General features: G+C 34.1%; 1 protein-coding gene across 2 annotated transcripts in view; it reads right to left on the bottom strand.

The window, feature by feature from the left end:
• LOC101891900 (galactosylgalactosylxylosylprotein 3-beta-glucuronosyltransferase P) overlaps positions 1-18591 on the bottom strand; it is a 139085-nt gene extending 120494 nt beyond the window's left edge. For both annotated transcript variants that reach the window (XM_059129480.1, XM_059129481.1), the window contains exon 1: positions 18376-18591. The gene's annotated coding sequence lies outside the window, so the exon portion shown is untranslated. The remainder of the gene's footprint in view (positions 1-18375) is intronic.
• Positions 18592-19407: the final 816 nt, after the last annotated feature.

Here is a 19407-nt window from a genome sequence, read left to right as displayed (position 1 = left end):
CATTTTAGCCCATCTATTTATTTCAATAAAAAAGAAAACTAATTTCAGAAGAGTAATGCCTAACCTTTAAATCGAAATAAATTAGGGACATGTATATCCCGAAACACTTGAGTTATGGTAAAAAGTGAACAACTACTTAATTATATGAATTATTGACTTATTTTAATGTATCAAATTTAATGGGCCATAACTTTAAAACTAACAAATATTTTTAGATGAAACAAAGTGTTTTTGAAAGATGAGTGTCCAGTCTTACATCGCGTTGAAATATTTGGAAATATCTCTTCAAATGCCCGAGATATCGCATAATGTATATAAGAGTTCAACTTTTAATAATTTCAGCATTTCTTCAGTAATCCATTTCTAAGGGTCATAACTTTTGAATCACTTGATATATTTTGATGAAATAAAGTGATTTTGGAAGAAAAATAGTCAATCTTACATCGCGATATAGTATTTGGAAATATCTCTTCAAATGCCTGAGATATCGGATAATGTATATAGAAGTTCAAATTTTCATGATTTCTGCATTTCTTTGATAATCCCTTTGTAAGGGCCATAACTTTTGAATCAGTTGATATATTTTGATAAAATAAATTGGTATTGAAAGAAGAATTCTTACCCCTACTTCGCTTACAGTAATTTGAAAATATCCCATTAAATACCCGAGATATTGCCTAAAGTATAAGTAGACTCAAAATGGCATGTCTTTAACATTTCTTTGGTAATCCCCTACAAAGGGTCATAACTTTTGAATCACTTGATATATTTTGATGAAATAAATTGAGTTTTAAAGAAAAATGTCCAACCTCACATTGCGTTAAAGAATTTGGAAATATCTCTTCAATTGCCTGAGATATCGCGTAATGTATATAAGTGTTAAAATTTTCATGGTTACAACATTTCTTTGGTAATCCTATTCTAAGGGCCATAACTTTTGAATCACTTAATATATTTTGATATAATAAATTGGTATTGAAAGAAGAATACTATCCCCTACTTCGCTTTCAGTAATTTGAAAATATTCCATTAAATACCCGAGATATTGCATAAAATATAAGTAGACTCAAAATGGCATGTCTTCCAAAATTTTTCAGTAATTCATTTCTAAGGACCATAACTCTTCAACAAATGTAAATATTTTAATGAAATTAATTGCTTTTTTAAAAGAAAACAATTTACAGTCTTTAAAAAAACCAATTTTTGTAAAATTATGTCCACAAATATTGGAGATATCCGTAAAAGTACACAGGCCCCAAATGTTAGGACAATTAAAAAAATTATGTTGTCATATTCCAAGAGCCATAATTTTGAAACAAACTGAAGTATCTTAAAAAAGTAAATTATTTTTTAAAGAGTATTATCTTATCACTATATCGATGAAAATTTTGTTGAAATATCTGAACAAATGCCCCAGTTATCGACAAATTTTTACACGTGCTTCAAATGATTAATTTAAAAGAAAACTTAATTATTTTTTTTTCAAATAAATTAAAATACAAATGTGTTGAATATTTTTTTTTTTAAATAATTTATACCAATTTTATGATGTTATAGAATGCGACGCCCCCCTCCCCGACACCCAACCCCTTCCCCATGCAAGAGAAAACATTACATTAGGCGTTATCATGAAACATAGTTCTTTTCTAATTTTTGACACATATTTCAGCAGCATATTTTTTTTTCGTTCCAAAAATATTTGAGTAATTGTTTTTTTTTTCTTCTTTTGTTCCTGGAGTTCTTGCTGTTGTTTTGTTGTTGCTGTAAACACTGGCAACGGGCGGAAATCGTGTCGTAGATAAAACGCTTGTATAAATACTTAAACAGCCGTAGAGTAGAGCTCAAAAAAAATAGAAATATACCCCACCCCTCCCCTCTCCCCTACAAAAGCTGAACACACATACGAGCTGTGACGTGCCTATACGCCCACCCAGCCACCTAACGTTCGTTCTCCTCCCAGCGGTCTATTGAAATATTATTGTATGCCAGCCACTCTGGCTGAATTAGTGCCACTAATCTTCTAATAAATCCACTTATTGTGATTTAATCTGCAAATGCAACAATGGCAATAAACAATTAATTTAAAATAAAATGAATTTACTGAACATAAATGAATGATGAAACGATAAATCGGAAAAGAGAAATTTTAAAGCATTCTGAAAAAAATGTTGTAAATAAAATGAATTATTAAAGCTAGGCCTAAGGGAGGAAAAATTAGAAAAAAAATTCTTTTGATTATTTCTATTTTTAAAATATTTTTTTGTTGAGACTGAGGTCTTAGAAAGAGAAGGCAGGTATGATATGGATAATATAATAATACTGATATTTATTTCATTTTGGATAACACGGAAGAGGCTCTTTTGATAAGAAGGAAGGACCTCTTTAGCGGATTTGTATAAAGTGTATAAAAAATTGCTACACTTGGAAAGTTCGGATAAAGCCTCAGCGGATAAGTCACTAATTATGTTCAGATAATGCGGAATTTTTCTTTAACAGTCTCTAGAAAACCCGGATAAAATATTTAAAAATTGTGGATAACACGGATAAAGCATTCACGGCCTTTGGACAATGCGGTTAAAGCATCTACCAACTTTGAAACGCACGGATAATGGATTTACGATCTTTGGATAACGAGGATAAAGCTTCGACGACCTTTAGATAATGCGAATAAAGCATTAATAGTACCTTGACAATATGGATAAACCTTTACAAACTTTGGATAACGCGGATAAAGCATTTAACAACTTTGGATAACGCGGATAAAGCATTTACGACCTTTGGATAAGGCGGATAAAGCATTTACCTCCTTTGGATAACGCGGATAACGCATTAATCAAGTTTCCATAACGCGGATAAAGCATTTACCACCTTTGGATAACGCGGATAAAGCATTTGCCACCTTTGGATAATATGGATAAAACATGTTCCACCTTTGGATAACGCGGATAAAGAACATACGACCTTCGAATAAAGTGGATAATGCATTTAACAACTTTGGATAGCGCGGATAAGGAACTTACGACCTTCGGATAAAGTGGATAATGCATTTAACAACTTTGGATAGCGCGGATAAAGCATTTACGACCTGTGGATAACGCGGATAAACCATTTAACGACTTTGGATAATGCGGATAAAGCATTTACCAACTTTGGAGACGCGGATAAAGAACTTACGACCTTCGGATAAAGCATGCAACAACTTTGGATAGCGCGGATAAACCATTTTCTACCTTTTGATAAGGCGGATAAAGCATTTACGGCCTTTAGATAACGCGAATAAAGCATTTACGACCTTTGAATAACGCGGATAATGCATTAATCAAGTTTCCATAACGCGGATAAAGCAATTACCACCTTTGGATAACGCGGATAAAACATTTACAGTACCTTGACACCTTAGAAAAAGCATTTACCACCTTCGGACAACGCGGATAAAGCATTTAACAACTTTGGATAACGCGGATAAAGAAGTTACGTCCTTCGGATAAAGTGTATAAAGCATTTAACACCTTTGGATGAAGTGGATAATGCTTTTATTTGGTTCGGATAATGAGGATAATGCCTATATTTAGCTCGGATTATGCATTTTTTTTGAGTTATGAGGATGGCACGGATATTACCTTTGGTTGCTTCGTCGGATAACGTGGATAATGCATTTTATTGATTTTGATAACGCGGATAATGTTTGTATTGGGTTCGGATAAAGTGAATAATGCTTTGAGGTCGGTCGGATAATATGGACAATGTTGTTTAGTTGCTTCGGATAACGCGGATAATGATTTCAGCTGGTTTGGATAACACACGGCTAATGTCATTACCTGGATCGGATAACGAAAATATTGCTTTTAGGTGGTTCGGATAATGTTTTTAATTGGTTCGGATAACACGGATAATGCCATTACCTGAATCGGATAACGAAAATATTGTTTATAGGTGGTTCGGATAATGTGGATAATGATCCCACTGGTTCGGATAATGTTTTTAATTGGTTCGCATAACGCGGATGATGATTTCAGCTGGTATGGATAACACGGATAATGTCATTACCTGGATCGGATAACGAAAATATTGCTTTTAGGTCGGTCGGATAATGTGGATAATCCTTTTTGTTGGTTCGGATAATGTTTTTAATTGGTTCGGATAACCCGGATAATGATTTCAGCTGGTTTGGATAACACGGATAAAGCCATTACCCGGATTGGATAACGAAAATATTGCTTTAGGTGCTTCGGATAATGCTATGAGGTCGGTCGGATAATATGGATTATGTTTTTAGTTGCTTCGGATAACGCGGATAATGATTTCAGCTGGCTTGCATAACACACGAATAATGCCATTACCTGGATCGGATAACGATAATATTGCTTTCAGGTGGTTCGGACAATGTCGATAATGCTTTCTGTTGGTTTGGATAATGTTTTTAATTGGTTCGGATAACGCGGATAATAATTTCAGCTGCTTTGGATAACACGGATATTGCCATTATCTGGATCGGATAACGAAAATATTGCTTTTAGGTGGATCGGATAATGTGGATAATGCTGCCATTGGTTCGGATAATGTATTTAATTGGTTTGGATAACGCGAATAATGATTTCAGCTGGTTTGGATAATGCGGATAATGCCATTACCTGGATCGGATAACGAAAATATTGCTTTTAGGTTGGTCGGATAATGTGGATAATGCTTTCTGTTGGTTCAGATAATGTTTTTAATTGGTTCGGATAATGCGGATTATGATTTCAGCTGGTTTGGATAATGCGGATAATGCCATTACCTGGATCGGATAACGAAAATATTGCTTTTAGGTTGGTCGGATAATGTGGATAATGCTTTCTGTTGGTTCAGATAATATTTTTAATTGGTTCGGACAACGCGGATAATAATTTCAGCTGGTTTGGATAACGCGGATAATGCCATTACCTGGATCGGATAACGAAAATATTGATTTTAGGTGGTTCGGATAATGTGGATAATGCTTTCTGTTGGTTTGGATAATGTTTTTAATTGCTTTGGATAGCGTGGATAATGATTTCAGCTGGTTTGGATAACACGGATAAAGCCATTACCTGCATCGGATAACGAAAATATTGCTTTAGGTGGTTCGGATAACGCTTTGAGGTTGGTCGGATAATATGGATAATGTTTTTAGTTGCTTTGGATAACGCGGATAATGATTTCAGCTGGTTTGGATAACATGGATAATGCCATTACCTGGATCCGATAACGAAAATAATACTTTTAGGTCGGTCGGATAATGTGGATAATGCTACCATTGGTTCGGATAATGTTTTTAATTGGTTCGGATAATGCGGATAATGATTTTTAGGTGGTTTGGATAACACGGATAATCCCATTACCTGGATCGGATAACGAAAATATTGCTTTCAGGTGGTTCGGATAATGTGGATAATGCTCCCATTGGTTCGGATAATCTTTTTAATTGGTTCGGATAACGTGGATAATGTTTTTTAGGTGGTTCGGAAAACACGGATAATGCCATTACTTGGATCGGATAACGAAAATATTGCGCTTATGTGGTCGGATAATGTGGATAATGCTTTCTGTAGGTTTGGATAATGCTCCCATTGGTTCGGATAATGTTTTTAATTGGTTCGGATAACGCGGATAATGATTTCAGCTGGTTTGGATAACACGGATAATGATTTTATTTCGTTTGGATAATGCGGATAATGCTCTCATTTGGTTCGGATTGCTTTTGCTTGCTGCGGATAAAGTGGATAATGCATTTCGGGTGGTTCGGATGGTTTTTAGTTGCCTCGGATAAAGTGGATAATGCTACTATTTGACTCGGATAACACGGATAATGATATGAGAGAGTTCGCATATCTTAGATAAGATTAGCATAGCTTTGGTCGGATTTGGATATCGATCGGATAATACATAATTTTTGGCACGGATAAAGTGGATAACATTTTTAGTTGATTCGGATAAAGTGGTTTGTTTTAGTTTTTATTTTCCTTCTTTTTCTTCCAAGCCTTTCCCTGTTGTTGTTGTTGTTTTTGTTCACTATAGTGACTTATAAGTCTCATATATATATAGACTTATAAGTCTCATTACTCACACACGCTCGCACACACATACAGACACATATGCTTCTCCGACCCAAGTCCAAGTGAGTGGCATGACATTCATCACATCAGACGCCTAGTTTATCTCTGCGACATTCTCGGTATGAGTCAGACACAAACCAGCAGCAGCAAACAACAGCAACAACAAACGCAACGTGGAAAGCAACTTTTCCTTCTCAGGCCACGAACAGATGATGATGACGAAACAAATGTCAATGCGTGTGCAAGTTGGACGTTCAGGCCGGAGCATTTCCATTGGACCGTGAATTGTTCGGAGGAACTTCAAAAAAAAAACAAAAGAGGAAAAAATACAAATTGCGAAAACAGAAATAGCTGATGGTTGTTACAAAGTCAGAGTGTCCGACCGACCGAGCGACCGTTTGTCTGTCTGCCTGCCTGTTTTTTGCAGAAACTTTTGGCTGAACACATTTTACAAAACAAATGCGGTCGGTGTCTGTTGTTGCTTCGTGGCCCTCAACACAGACGAAATAATGCCAACCATTGTGTTTTTGTTTTGTTTTTGCGGCGTCGAACATGAGTCGCAGACGGAGTCGAGAAATGAGGGATATCAAACCACGAACAACGATCAGAGAAGAACGAAAAGAAAAAAAACAACAACAGTTTCGTTGTTGTTATCACCAAAAACCACTTGGCCACCACCATCACAACCAAACGAGAGGCAACCCAGCCGACCATATGTTATGATTCGAGCCTAGTGCACACATGCTGGCATTGGGTTGGTTGTTGGCAGGATGTTAGGATAGCCAGATTCCCATATGCCATATTTTTTTTGGAAAGGAGTTGAAGATTCTGAAAAAAATGAAATTGAATGGCAAAAAAGGAACGAAATAAGATTTCGGAGGAGGCGACAAAGAAAACAAAAGTTCTGGCTCTGCAAATCCTCTTGAAATATCCAAATATTGCCATCGGCAGCAAAAATAACACAAACAACAAAAATGTCAATTCAATTCAATTTGCAAAAAAAAAAAAACGGAATCTGATTTGAAAACAAAAAATATTGAAGAGCAAAAATTTTTGGAGAGAGAGGACAGAAGGCAGAGCAACAGAGAAGGACAAGCCAAAGAAAAGGCCATTTGAAAATGTCTACCGCAGTTTATCCACAGTTTATCCGTTTTATGCAAAAGTCGAAAATACCCTATGAGGCTTATCCAATGGCTAAAACTGATTTATCCGCTTTATCCAAACGGCCCACAGTGCTTTATCCGTTTTATCCAAACATCGTAAATACATTATCTGGTTCAGAAAATTGTCGGAAAACCTTTATCCGCTTTATCCAAAAGTCCGGAATGCCTTATCCGCTTTATCCGAACACCGTAAAACCATTATCCGATACACAAGATTGCCGAAAATGCCTTATCCGTTTTATCCAAAGCTCGGAAATGCTTTATCCGCATTATCCAGAGGTGGAAATTGTTTTATCCGTATTATCCAAAGGTTTATCCGCGTTATCCAAAGGTCGAAAATGATTTATCCACGCTTTCCGAAGTTGGTAAATGCTTTATCCGTTTTATCCAAAGGTGGTAAATGGTTTATCCGCGTTATCCAAAGGTGTTAAATATTTTATCCGCGTTATCCTAAGGAGGTTAATGCATTATCCGCGTTATCCAAAGGAGGTAAATGCATTATCCGCGTTATCCAAAGGTGGTAAATGCTTTATCCGCGTTATGGAAACTTGATTAATGCGTTATCCGCGTTATCCAAAGGAGGTCAATGTTCTATCCGCGTTATGGAAACTTGATTAATGCGTTATCCGCGTTATCCAAAGGAGGTAATGCTTCATCCGCATTATCCAAAGTTGGAAATGTTTTATCCGCGTTATGGAAACTTGATTAATGCGTTATCCGCGTTATCCAAAGGAGGTAAATATTTTATCCGCGTTATCCTAAGGAGGTTAATGCTTTATCCGCGTTATCCAAAGGTCGTAAATGCTTTATCCACGTTGTCCAATGGTCGTAAATGCTTTATCCGCGTTATCCAAAGGTGGTAAATGCTTTATACGCGTTATCCAAAGTTGGTAAATGCTTTATCCGCATTATCTTAAGTTAGTAAATGCATTATCCGCGTTATCCAAAGGTCGTAAATGTTTTATCCGTGTTACCTAAAGGTGGTAAATGTTTTATCCGCGTTATCCAAAGGTGAAAAATGTTTTATCCGCGTTATCCAAAGGTTGTAAATGCTTTATGCGCGTTATCTAAAGGCCGTAAATGCTTTATCCGCCTTATCCAAAGGTGGTAAATGCTTTATCCGCGTTATCCAATGGTCGTAAATACTTTATCCGCATTATCCAAAGGTCGTAAATTCTATACCCGCATTATCTAAAGTCAGTAAATGCTTTATCCGCATTATCCAAAAGACGTAAAATTATTATCCGATTCATGTGGACCACCCAAATGTATTATTCTCGTTATCCGAATCAAATAAATGCATTATCCACGTTATCCGGAGCCATACGAATCTCCATCCATTTCATAGGAACCACATATTTACATTATCCAAGCCACACAAACGCTTTATCTGCAATATCCGAATACCGAAAAAGCATTATTGAAGCTATCCAGGCATTATCCAGTTTATACAAAGTTCGAAAATACATTATCCGAGCGAAAAAAGTGCATTACTCGCCTTATTCGAATCATAAATTTTATTATCCGATTCATGTGGACCACGCAAATGTATTATTCTCGTTATCCGAATCAAATAAATGCATTATCCACGTTATCCGGAGCCATACGAATCTCCATCCATTTCATAGGAACCACATATTTACATTATCCAAGCCACACAAACGCTTTATCTGCAATATCCGAATACCGAAAAAGCATTATTGAAGCTATCCAGGCATTATCCAGTTTATCCAAAGTTCGAAAAAACATTATCCGAGCGAAAAAAGTGCATTACTCGCCTTATTCGAATCATAAATTTTATTATCCACATTATTCGAACCCAAATTAATTGTTTATCCGCATTATCCGAATACTGAAATGGTATTATTGAAGCTATCCAGGTATTATCCATTTTATCCAAAGTTCGAAAATACATTATCCGCGCGAAAAAATCGCATTACCCGCCTTATCCGAATCGAAAATGTTATTATGCACATTATCCGGACCCAAAATAATTGTTTATCCGCATTATCCGAATACTGAAATGGTATTATTGAAGCTATCCAGGTATTATCCATTTTATCCAAAATTCGAAAATACATTATCCGAGCGAAAAAGTGCGTTATTTTAATCATAAATGTTATTATCCGCATTATCCGAATACTGTAATGGTATTATTAAAGCTATCCAGGTATTATCCATTTTATCCAAAGTTCGAAAATACATTATCCGAGCGAAAAAAGTGCAGTATCCACATTTTCCGAATCATAAATTTTATTATCCACATTAGCCGGACCCAAATTACGACATCATAAATTATTTCTAAACCTATCCGAACCATAGAATTTATTATCTAAATTATACGAACGCCATAAATGTATTATCCACATTATCCGGATCACATAAGTTTTTTAGGCGCCCTATAAAAATTAAGTAAATACATTATCAGCCTTATCTAAGTTCAATAGAATCCGCCTTATCAAAGTTCAATAGAAATATATTTAGAAATATTATTAATTTATTTAGCCCAGACATCGAACATATCTGATCCAAATGTCGTAAATGATAAGCAATATTAAATTCTGGTAATCTCTTGAAGGTTTATTTTTTCATGCCAACCCATCCCAAAATTCCCTTCATGTAATTTAAGCCCTTGTTATTTAAATTAAATTTTTTATATCAAAAAAAAAAAAATTATATCAAAAAAAATAAAAAAATAATTAGCCCAGTTTTTGTTTTCATTATTCATGAAATATGAGCCATAAATGGTTGTAATGCAATAAACATATTAACTTGGCTGACCATTTCAGTTTTTAATTTGTGTTTTACGGCTGGTTATCGAATACAATGAGACTGAGCAGCAGCAACAAAAAAACCATTGGATTTTCACTTTTTTTAATTATTTTGCCAAAAAGGCAGTTTTGTTGTGCTCTGATTTTTTCGTGTTATGAATTTTACCTCTTTGACAGCCTCAACTCTACCATTTCCATTTGCAGTAACAGAAATAAAAAAAAATAAATTATAATAAAAAAACACCTTTCTGCCTGCACCAAAAAGCATTTTTATGCTCCACTAAAATTCTATGTGAAAAGCGAAAAAAAAATTTGGCAAAATTCGCAAAAAAAGTATGCCTTTTATATATAAAAAATAAACACAAAACATTGAATTGTTGTTTACAAACATATGGGTGTGCACAAACACACGCATTCACATTCACACACCAGCTAAATTCCCCACCCAACACCCAACCACCACACGCGAGCAACATTAAATGCCTTACCTCCCATTGCCACCCAACGAAACTCAACTCCCTCCCACCACACACACACACATTTGTTGATATGCATAACAGAGTATTTTTGGGAGAAATTAACGTAAAGAGAAAGCCCAAACACCATTTGGGAGGGAAAAAGAGAAAGAGTGAAAGCCAAGGAAAGAGTATGATGGCTGGCCAATGCAAGAGTGTTGATAGTAATCATGTTATGCTTATTTCCTCCAAAAATAATAACGGCCATATTCACTCTCTCTCTCGCTCTCCCCCTCTATATTGCTCTTCCTTCTTGCATATGGTGCAGTGTTGCCGTTTAAAATTTTTATTTCAGCCCAAATTTTTTCTAAAAACCGCCCAAAATTGACCATATCCGCCCAAACTGTAAAAAGTTGAATAAATTATATGTAGTTTGTATTCAAGTAAATTTTATTGAACATTTTACATTATACATAAAAAAGGTACTCAGGTTTTATTACATTCAATGTATTAAATACCTCAGAGAAAATAAAAATTTTATGTTATTTTATTTCAAGTTTTTTTATATATATATTATATATATATTTGAACACGTAACATAGTACAAGAATTCGATGTATTAAATACATTAAAGTCATTATTATTATTCAGGTTTTTATACCTACAACACTATGTGTTGGGGGTATTATAACTTTGATTGGGCCAAAAATTATGTAACACCACGAAATATTGGTTTCCCACATAGGAAAGTATATATGGATCTTCCTATCTCGCCGAGCTGAGTCGATCTAGCTATCTAGCAGTTACTCTACAGGTCACAATTATAGACCAATCGAAGCGAAATTAAGCATGGGGCTAGATTTTGGACTGGACAGAAGCCTTCCAATTTTGATGGTCATCGGGTAATGTTTAGTGGTTTAGTAGACCATAGCATTTGCGATAAATAAAAGTCAAATTTTCCATTAATCCGCGAATATTTTTACTGCCGGTGAAATCACAAATACATGAACAGGTCAATTCTGACCGTTACGTAGATGCCGATAGTAAAAATATCGGATATATATAGAGAAATATATACAATGTATGTATACAAAGGAAGGGGATGTCAGCTGGAATGCTTATATCTTCAGAATGGCTGGAGCGATTTTGACAAATTTTGTCAATTTAGAATGCCCTTGTGGCATTAAAGTATAAATACTAAAAAATCGCATAAAAAGATACCAATAATGATGTTCATATAGATTTTGTAGTATTTTGTGACATTTTTTTTTATTTTTTCATATTTTTTATCGCATGCGATTTTTTTAAATTAATTTATAATATTGAAGTATTTGTTTTGTAATATTTTTCACTTTACAACACAGGTTAGGGTTATTATTTATATACAGATTGCAATTATCGTTCGATCCTCACGAAATTTTTAACAAAGGTAGGGTTTGGCTCAGAAGGGCTTAGCCTATTGTTTTCAAAGATGTCCACAATATATTTAGGGGTTGAAATTAACCAGCAACTCAAAATGTTCCTGATTTTGCAGCCGTTATAAAGGTCCTAAATATAAACCTAAGGACACGAAATCTCGCATGAAGTTAGAGCTTAGGACAGCGGGTAGAATGGACCACTACTTTTGTGTAAAAAAATACCAACATTACTTACAGGCGATATCCGAAATACACAATAGGCGAACTTCTGGCTTTTTATGCTGATTTGATGATGACCATTGGAATATATTTAGCCGTAAAATGGACCACAAAAACGAACAGCACGACGGAGTGCATAAATATTGGGAAAATGTCCCTGGTCAAAATGCTAAGGGTAATATCTAGGCAGTGCTCCGTGACATAATTTCAAAAGCGAAATCTTCCAAAATGGATTTGGACATGAGGGGGCTTCTAACATATTGTAGTGTTGTAGGGTATCACATATATATTATTAAAAAACTTAACAAAAATCTATAAAATAAATAACGATTCATCTCAATAAAAAAAATATAAAATTCAGTTAGTAATAAAAAAAATTAAATTACGTAAAAATAAACAATTAAAAATAAATTTGTACCCAATATGGAAAAAATCCGCCCAAATTCCGCCCAAACCACAAAATTTATCTTTTTCCGCCCAAATTTGGACGGAAACGCCCAAAACGGCAACACTGATATGGTGAGCCAACAAATGCTCTTACTCTTTATTTTCATCAAGATTCCTGCCGAAAAAGTAGAGTTTAATGGTTTTTTTTTATTTTCTCTTCCCTTTGAAATAACTAAACGGTTATATCGTCTGTAGTAACAACAACTTGTCGGAACAAAATAAAAACAATAACAACAAAGCAGATATATGAGTTTGGTGATTACTCTCACTCCTTGGTAACATTTGGGGGTTTGTTATTTTCTGTTTAGCCGATATGTGTGTGTACGGGTCGTGAGGTGTTGCCCCCACTGTTACCACAGTAATGACGATGATGATGGTGATAAGGAAGCCAAGTTATTTGGAGGGTTACTGATTGTCTGCCTGGCGGGCTCAAGCCGTCTAACAAGGGTGTCTAAATAACAACAGCAGGCACATTTGTAGCCAGACCAAAATATTGTTTAATTACTGTTTTTGTTGTTGTTATTTTGTTGCTGCGGCCAAAATAAAAAAAGACAAACAAGCAAACACAGCAGGTGTTGGTTTGGGGTGTTAAGTGGATGGGAGGTGGGAAAGAGGTGTGTGTACGTTACTACAGTTAGAGGGAGTTTGAAATATTATTTTGGAAGAGGGAGAAAGAGAGAGAAGAGAAATTGATGCTCAATGCATGTTGGTATCAAAAATGATGGGAAAACCCAAATAAAAGATGGATTTTTGAGGAATGTGTTTCAAGAGCCAAACAAAATATTTTCTAAAATTTGAAAAAAAAATATTTTCAGAAATTTAAAAAAAATATTTAAAATTTTTTTAAGAGGGAATTTGAAATATTATTTTGTAAAAGGGAGAGAGATAGAAAAGAGAAATTGATGCTCGATGCAGGTGAGTGATAGGAAAAAACCAAATAAAAGATGGATTTTTGAGGAATGTTTTTCAAGAGCCAAATGAAATATTTTCAGAAATTAAAAAAAAAAAACAATATTTAAAATTGTTTAAGAGGGAATTTGAAATATTATTTTTGAAGAAGGAGGGAGAGAGAGAAGAGAAATTGATGGTCAATGCATCAAAATGATGGGAAAACCAAAAAAATTGGATTTTTCAGGAATGTGAAATATTTTCAGAAATTTAAAAAAATATATATATTTAAAATTTTTTAGGAGGGAATTTGAAATATTATTTTGGAAAAGGGAGAGAGATAAAAAAGAGAAATTGATGCTCAATGCTGGTTGGTTGCAAAAATTATGGGGAAACGCCAAAAAAATTGGATTTTTGAGAAATGTGTTTCAAGAGCCAAATGAAATATTTTCAGAAATTTAAAAAAAAAATATTTAAAATTTTTTAAGAGGGAATTTGAAATATTATTTTGGAAGAGGGATGGAGAGAGAGAAAAGAGAAATTGTTGCTCGATGCTGGTTGGTTGCAAAAGTTATAGTGAAAAGCCAAAAAAATAGATTTTGAGGAATGTTTTTCAAAAGCCAAATTACAAGTTCTCAGAAATGAAAAAAAAATTAAAATTTTTCACGAGGGAGTTTGAAATATTGTTTTGGAGGAGGGAGAGAGATAGAGAAGAGAAATTGATGCTCAATGCAGGTTGGTTTCAAAAATGATAGGAAAAACCCAAATAAAAGATGGATTTTTGAGGAGTGTATTTCAGGAGCCAAATGAAATATATTCAGAGATTTAAAAAAAATATTTAAAATTTTTTTAAAGGGAATTTGAAATATTATTTTGGAAAAGGGAGAGAGATAGAAAAGAGAAATTGATGCTCGATGCAGGTAAGTTTCAAAATGAGGGGGAAACGCCAAAAAAATTGGATTTTTGAGGAATGTTTTTCAAAAGCCAAGTGAAATATTTTCAGAAATTAAAAAAAAAAATATTTAAAATTTTTTAAGAGGGAATTTCAAATATTATTTTGGAAATGGGAGACAGATAGAAAAGAGAAATTGATGGAGATTATTTAAAAAAATGATGGAAGATCCTACGAAAAGATGGATATTTGAGGAATGTTTTTCAAGAGCCAAATGAAATATTTTCAGAAATTAAAAAAAAATATTTAAATTTTTTAAGAGGGAATTTGAAATATTGTTTTGGAAAAGGTAGAGAGATAGAAAAGAGAAATTGATGCTCAATGCTTGTTGGTTGCAAAAATTATGGGGAAACGCCAAAAAATTGGATTTTTGAGGAATATTTTTCAAAAGCCAAATGGAATATTTTCAGAAATTAAAAAAAAAATTTAAATTTTCACGAGGGAATATTGTTTTGGAGGAGGGAGAGCGATAGAGAAGAGAAATTGATGCAGGTGGTTTAAAAAAATGATGGGAGATCCTACAAAAAGATGGAAATTTGAGGAATTTTCTTCAAGAGCCAAATAAAATATTTTCAGAAATTTGAAAAAAAAAATATTAAAAAAATGAAAAATATTTAAAATATTTAAAACATTTTAGAAAAAATCAAGTCTTAAGCCAATTTCATTTTCACATTTGCTCTCTGGCAAAGATATACCAAGTTTGCAAGGAATCACTGACTAGTTTCGCAAGCTATGAGAGATATAAGTACTGAAAATAGTGACCCTTTGTGGGGGAGGTACCAGAAGCTGTGGATCGATATCGACCATTTTCACAACAGATCTTGTGCTAGTGACAATATTGGAATATGTGAAGTTTGGAATGATTTGGGTGTTTATTTCGTATTTTATGAGCGTTTTTATTAAAACCAAATTCTAACCCCTTTGTGGGGGAGGTACCGGAAGGAGTGGACGGATATGTTCCATCTTCACACCATAATTTGTGTTAATAACAATATTGGAATCTGCAAAGTTTGAAAAGAATCGGAAGCTTATTTCGCATTATACGAGCGTTTTGGTTATTCAAAATTTTAACCCCTTTTGTGGGGGAGGTACCAGAAGGAGTTATCCGATATTTACCATCTTTACACCAGATCTTGTATTGATAGAGATATTGGAATGTGCCGAATTTGAAAAGAATCGGATGCTTATTTCGCATTTTATGATCGTTTTAATTATTCAAAATTTCAAACCCTTTGTGGGGGAGGTACCAGAAGGAGTGGACGATTATATCCCATCTTCACAATAGATCTTGTATTAGTGGAAATATAGGAATGTGTGAAGTTTAGAATGAATCGAATACTTATTTCGCATTTTATGATCGTTTTAATTATTTAAAATTTCAACCCCTTTGTGGGGGAAGTACCAGAAGGGGTGGACCGATATCTACCAATTTCAAAACAGATCTTGTATTAATAGAAATATTAAGATGTATGAAATTTGAAAGAAATCTGATGCTTATTTTGAGTTTTATGAGCTTTTTGGTTATTCAAAATGTTTACCCCTTTGTGGGGGAGGTACCAGAAGGGATAATCAGATATATTCCATATTCATACCTAATCTTGTGCTTATAGAAATATTAGAATGTACCGAATTTGAAAGGAATAGGATGCTCATTTCGCATTTAATGGTCGGTTTAATTATTCAAAATTTCAACCCCTTTGTGGGGAAAGTACCAGAAGGGGTGGACCGATATCTACCAATTTCACAACAGATCTTGTATTAATAGAAATATTAAGAAGTATGAAATTTGAAAGAAATCGGATGCTTATTTTTCGTTTTATGAGCTTTTTGGTTATTCAAAATTTTGACCACTTTGTGGGGGAGGTACCAGAAGGGATAGATCGATGGATATCATCTTCACATAAAATCGTGTGTTAATAGAGATATTGGGATATGCGAAGTTTGAAAAGAATCGGATGCTTATTTCGCATTTTATTATAGTTTTAATTATTCAAAATGTTGATCCCTTTGTGGGGGAGGTACCAGAAGGGAAGGTCAGATATATTTCATATTCATACCTAATCTTGTGTTGATAGAAATATTAGAATGTGCCGAGTTTGAAAGGAATCGGATGCTCATTTTGTATTTTATGAGCTTCATGATTATTGTATGAGAGGTACCAAAAGTGTGAGAGGTACCAAAAGGAGTGGTCCGTTCTATCCGTTCTTCATGCCAGATCTTGTCTTGCTAGAAATATTGAGATGTGCAAAATTTGAAGACAAACGGACTCATGTTTCATATTTTATAAGAGATATAATTATTAAAAAAATTAACCCTTTGTGGGGAAGATGCTTGAAGTAGTGAACCGATGTCGTCCATTTTTGCACCTCTCCTACAACTAATAAAAATATTAGAATTTCCAAAGTTTACAGAAAATTGTTTGATCATTTCTCGTTCAATAAGGTTAATTTTTTCTTTGAACATTTTGACCTTTTGTGAGGGAGGTACTCGAAGCAGTGGGCCGATATTGCCCATCTGTGAATTCTGTCTAAGTTGGATAAAAATAATGCGATGTACCAAGTTTGGACCAAATCGAATACTCCATTCGTTACTTATCGTCAATCTAGCTCAACTCCAAATGTCCTGAATTGGAATTTGGTCCTAACAGACCTAGGAATATAAATTGTTATTTCAGTGATTTTTTCGTTTTTTTTTTTCTTTCTAAAAATACTACTTAAAATAAAAATAAAATAGCCTCTCAAAATTCATTTTTTATGTCTATGATTTTTTATGAAATAATTTTTTTATAAAAATAATTTAAAAAAAAAAATCCTAAAATTTCACTGATTATTTGGAGAAATTTAAAATGTTTTGTTTTCTCATCCAAAAATTTTATCATGACTTCTCAAAACCATTCAAACTTCCCTTATCAGCATAGCCTCATTCTGGCAAAAAAAACACTCTCGCCGATACTCTCTGTCGTCTCTCTAACATGACAATAATAAAAATCCAATTGAAAATGTTATTAACGTTTTTTCTGGTTTTCCCCATAAAAAAGGAGTCCGAAAATCCATTTTTGCGGCAATGAAGAGACAGACAATTAAAGGAACACATGTGACGAGGCCAATGCATGTGTTTACATATATTTATGTGTGTGTTGTTAAAAAGGAGAAGCAGAGAGTCTCAGTTGTTTGAGACTTTGAAAGGAAATAAAACAGCAATACCTTAAGGGCAGCAGCAACAGTAAACTACACTCACACCCTGGCACACCAAAAGTTTTGGCAATAACAAACAACAAGAACAATGAATGAAATATACACTTGAAGATGTCTCACAGTTAGTTGGGGGGCGCTCATACACACATCCCTAAGAGAGAGTAAAGAAAGCAAAAAGAAAAAATCATTACTCTTCCTGGTTGTAGTTAGTGCCAGATAAAGATGTGCCGTTATTTTGTTTAGTTCTCCTTTTTCTTATTATTTTCTTATTTTCCCATTACAGTCCTTGTTTTGTTTGATGTGAAGAAATCTCATGGTCTCTCCCCAACTCTGTGTCTCTCTCCCACTCACTGACCGGGGTAATCTCTTTACGGTATTTTTTTTTTTTTTGTTTTTGCATAACACACAGAGTAAGCTTGCATTAGAAAAAAAACAATGAGTTTAAAGGAAGAAGAAAGAAAAATTCCAATTGGAATTTTTATGACAGACATGCTCTGGAGGTTGATTTTGTTTAAAAGAACGGGATTGTTTTTGGAAGAATAACAAATAATTGATTTGGAAAAATAAAAAAAAATTATATTATTTAAATATTTCTCTATGGTGTTAATCTCTTTAGGGTATTTCCCAAAGTTGCATTAGAAAACGTTGATTTCCGAGGATAGAAAAAATAAAATTTAAATTGAAATTTGAGTGACAGACTTCCTGTTTCAAAGACAAATTTTAAATGTTTTTTTTTAACAACAAAATATGTATTTTTAATAAAAGAAAATGCCATTTTGGGAGGGAGGCCTTACTTCTTTGTTGACATTTTATTTCTCTCCGACTGGATAAGCCTAGAATTTGTTTATCAGCATTTTGCTTTTGTTTTTCTTTTGTGGTACTTGATTTTTTGTACACTTTTCTTTTGCACACACGCACGCACTCACAATATTTTATGAATTATTTTTATCAATAAAAATTTTTAATTTTTAATTTTTTTTTTTAATTTTCAAAACTCAGCTTTGAAAAGGCATTATTTAGTTAATTTCTATTTTTTCTTAAAAAATTATTTATTTTTTCCTTTTAAATTCTTTCACTCTTTTTTTTTTGGTTCCCCAATCCGTCAGTCCGTGGTTTATATCTTTGCGCTACAAAAGTCGAAACTGAACTTTAGAATGGTAAACTCATTGCTTTTTATACTCCCTCAACTGCCGCCTGGCTTGCTGACGGGTTGTCAGGCGAAATTCTAGGTTTTGCAAAACTAGCTAGCGCACCGAAAACGACGACACCGAAAACGAAAGCAACTTGACTCGCGGCTCACACGACGACCGATGATGACTGACTGCGGGATTTGTTTGGGCAGCAGTTTGGTGCTATAAGAACTGAGGGCGCTCTCTCGCAGAGGAACCACACACAACAACAAATAAAAACAAAGGAAAAGAGGGCCTGCCAGCCAGCCAGCATATCCAATACAGCAACAATGTTTAAATGATAAAGAAAAACACACGATTGCACTTTCATTTGGTTACCCAGAAATGGGTAGAACCACAACAACAACAAAAACAAAACCTCCTGCTGTGACACCACCACCACAAAATATTGTAAATTTTGTGGTTTTTTCTTTTTTAATTTTAATTTGTTTTTTATCTAATTTTATTTCCTGGTTCGGTTTCACACACAACACATGACAAACTTGGTACAACAGCAGACATCCTTTTGACAGGCAACACAACAGAGAAACCAAGAGAGTTTATATGCCAATGAAAGATAGAGGAGAGAGAGAGAGAGAGAAAGAGCGACAGAAAAGTCATTTGAAAACAAAACCCCCACAAGACATGTTATCTATC

Source organism: Musca domestica, unplaced genomic scaffold (genome assembly GCF_030504385.1).
Source record: "Musca domestica strain aabys unplaced genomic scaffold, Musca_domestica.polishedcontigs.V.1.1 61, whole genome shotgun sequence".
NCBI lineage: Eukaryota > Metazoa > Arthropoda > Insecta > Diptera > Muscidae > Musca > Musca domestica.
The sequence above is the reverse complement of the archived record's forward strand: the minus strand, read 5'-3'. Positions and strand labels throughout refer to the sequence as shown.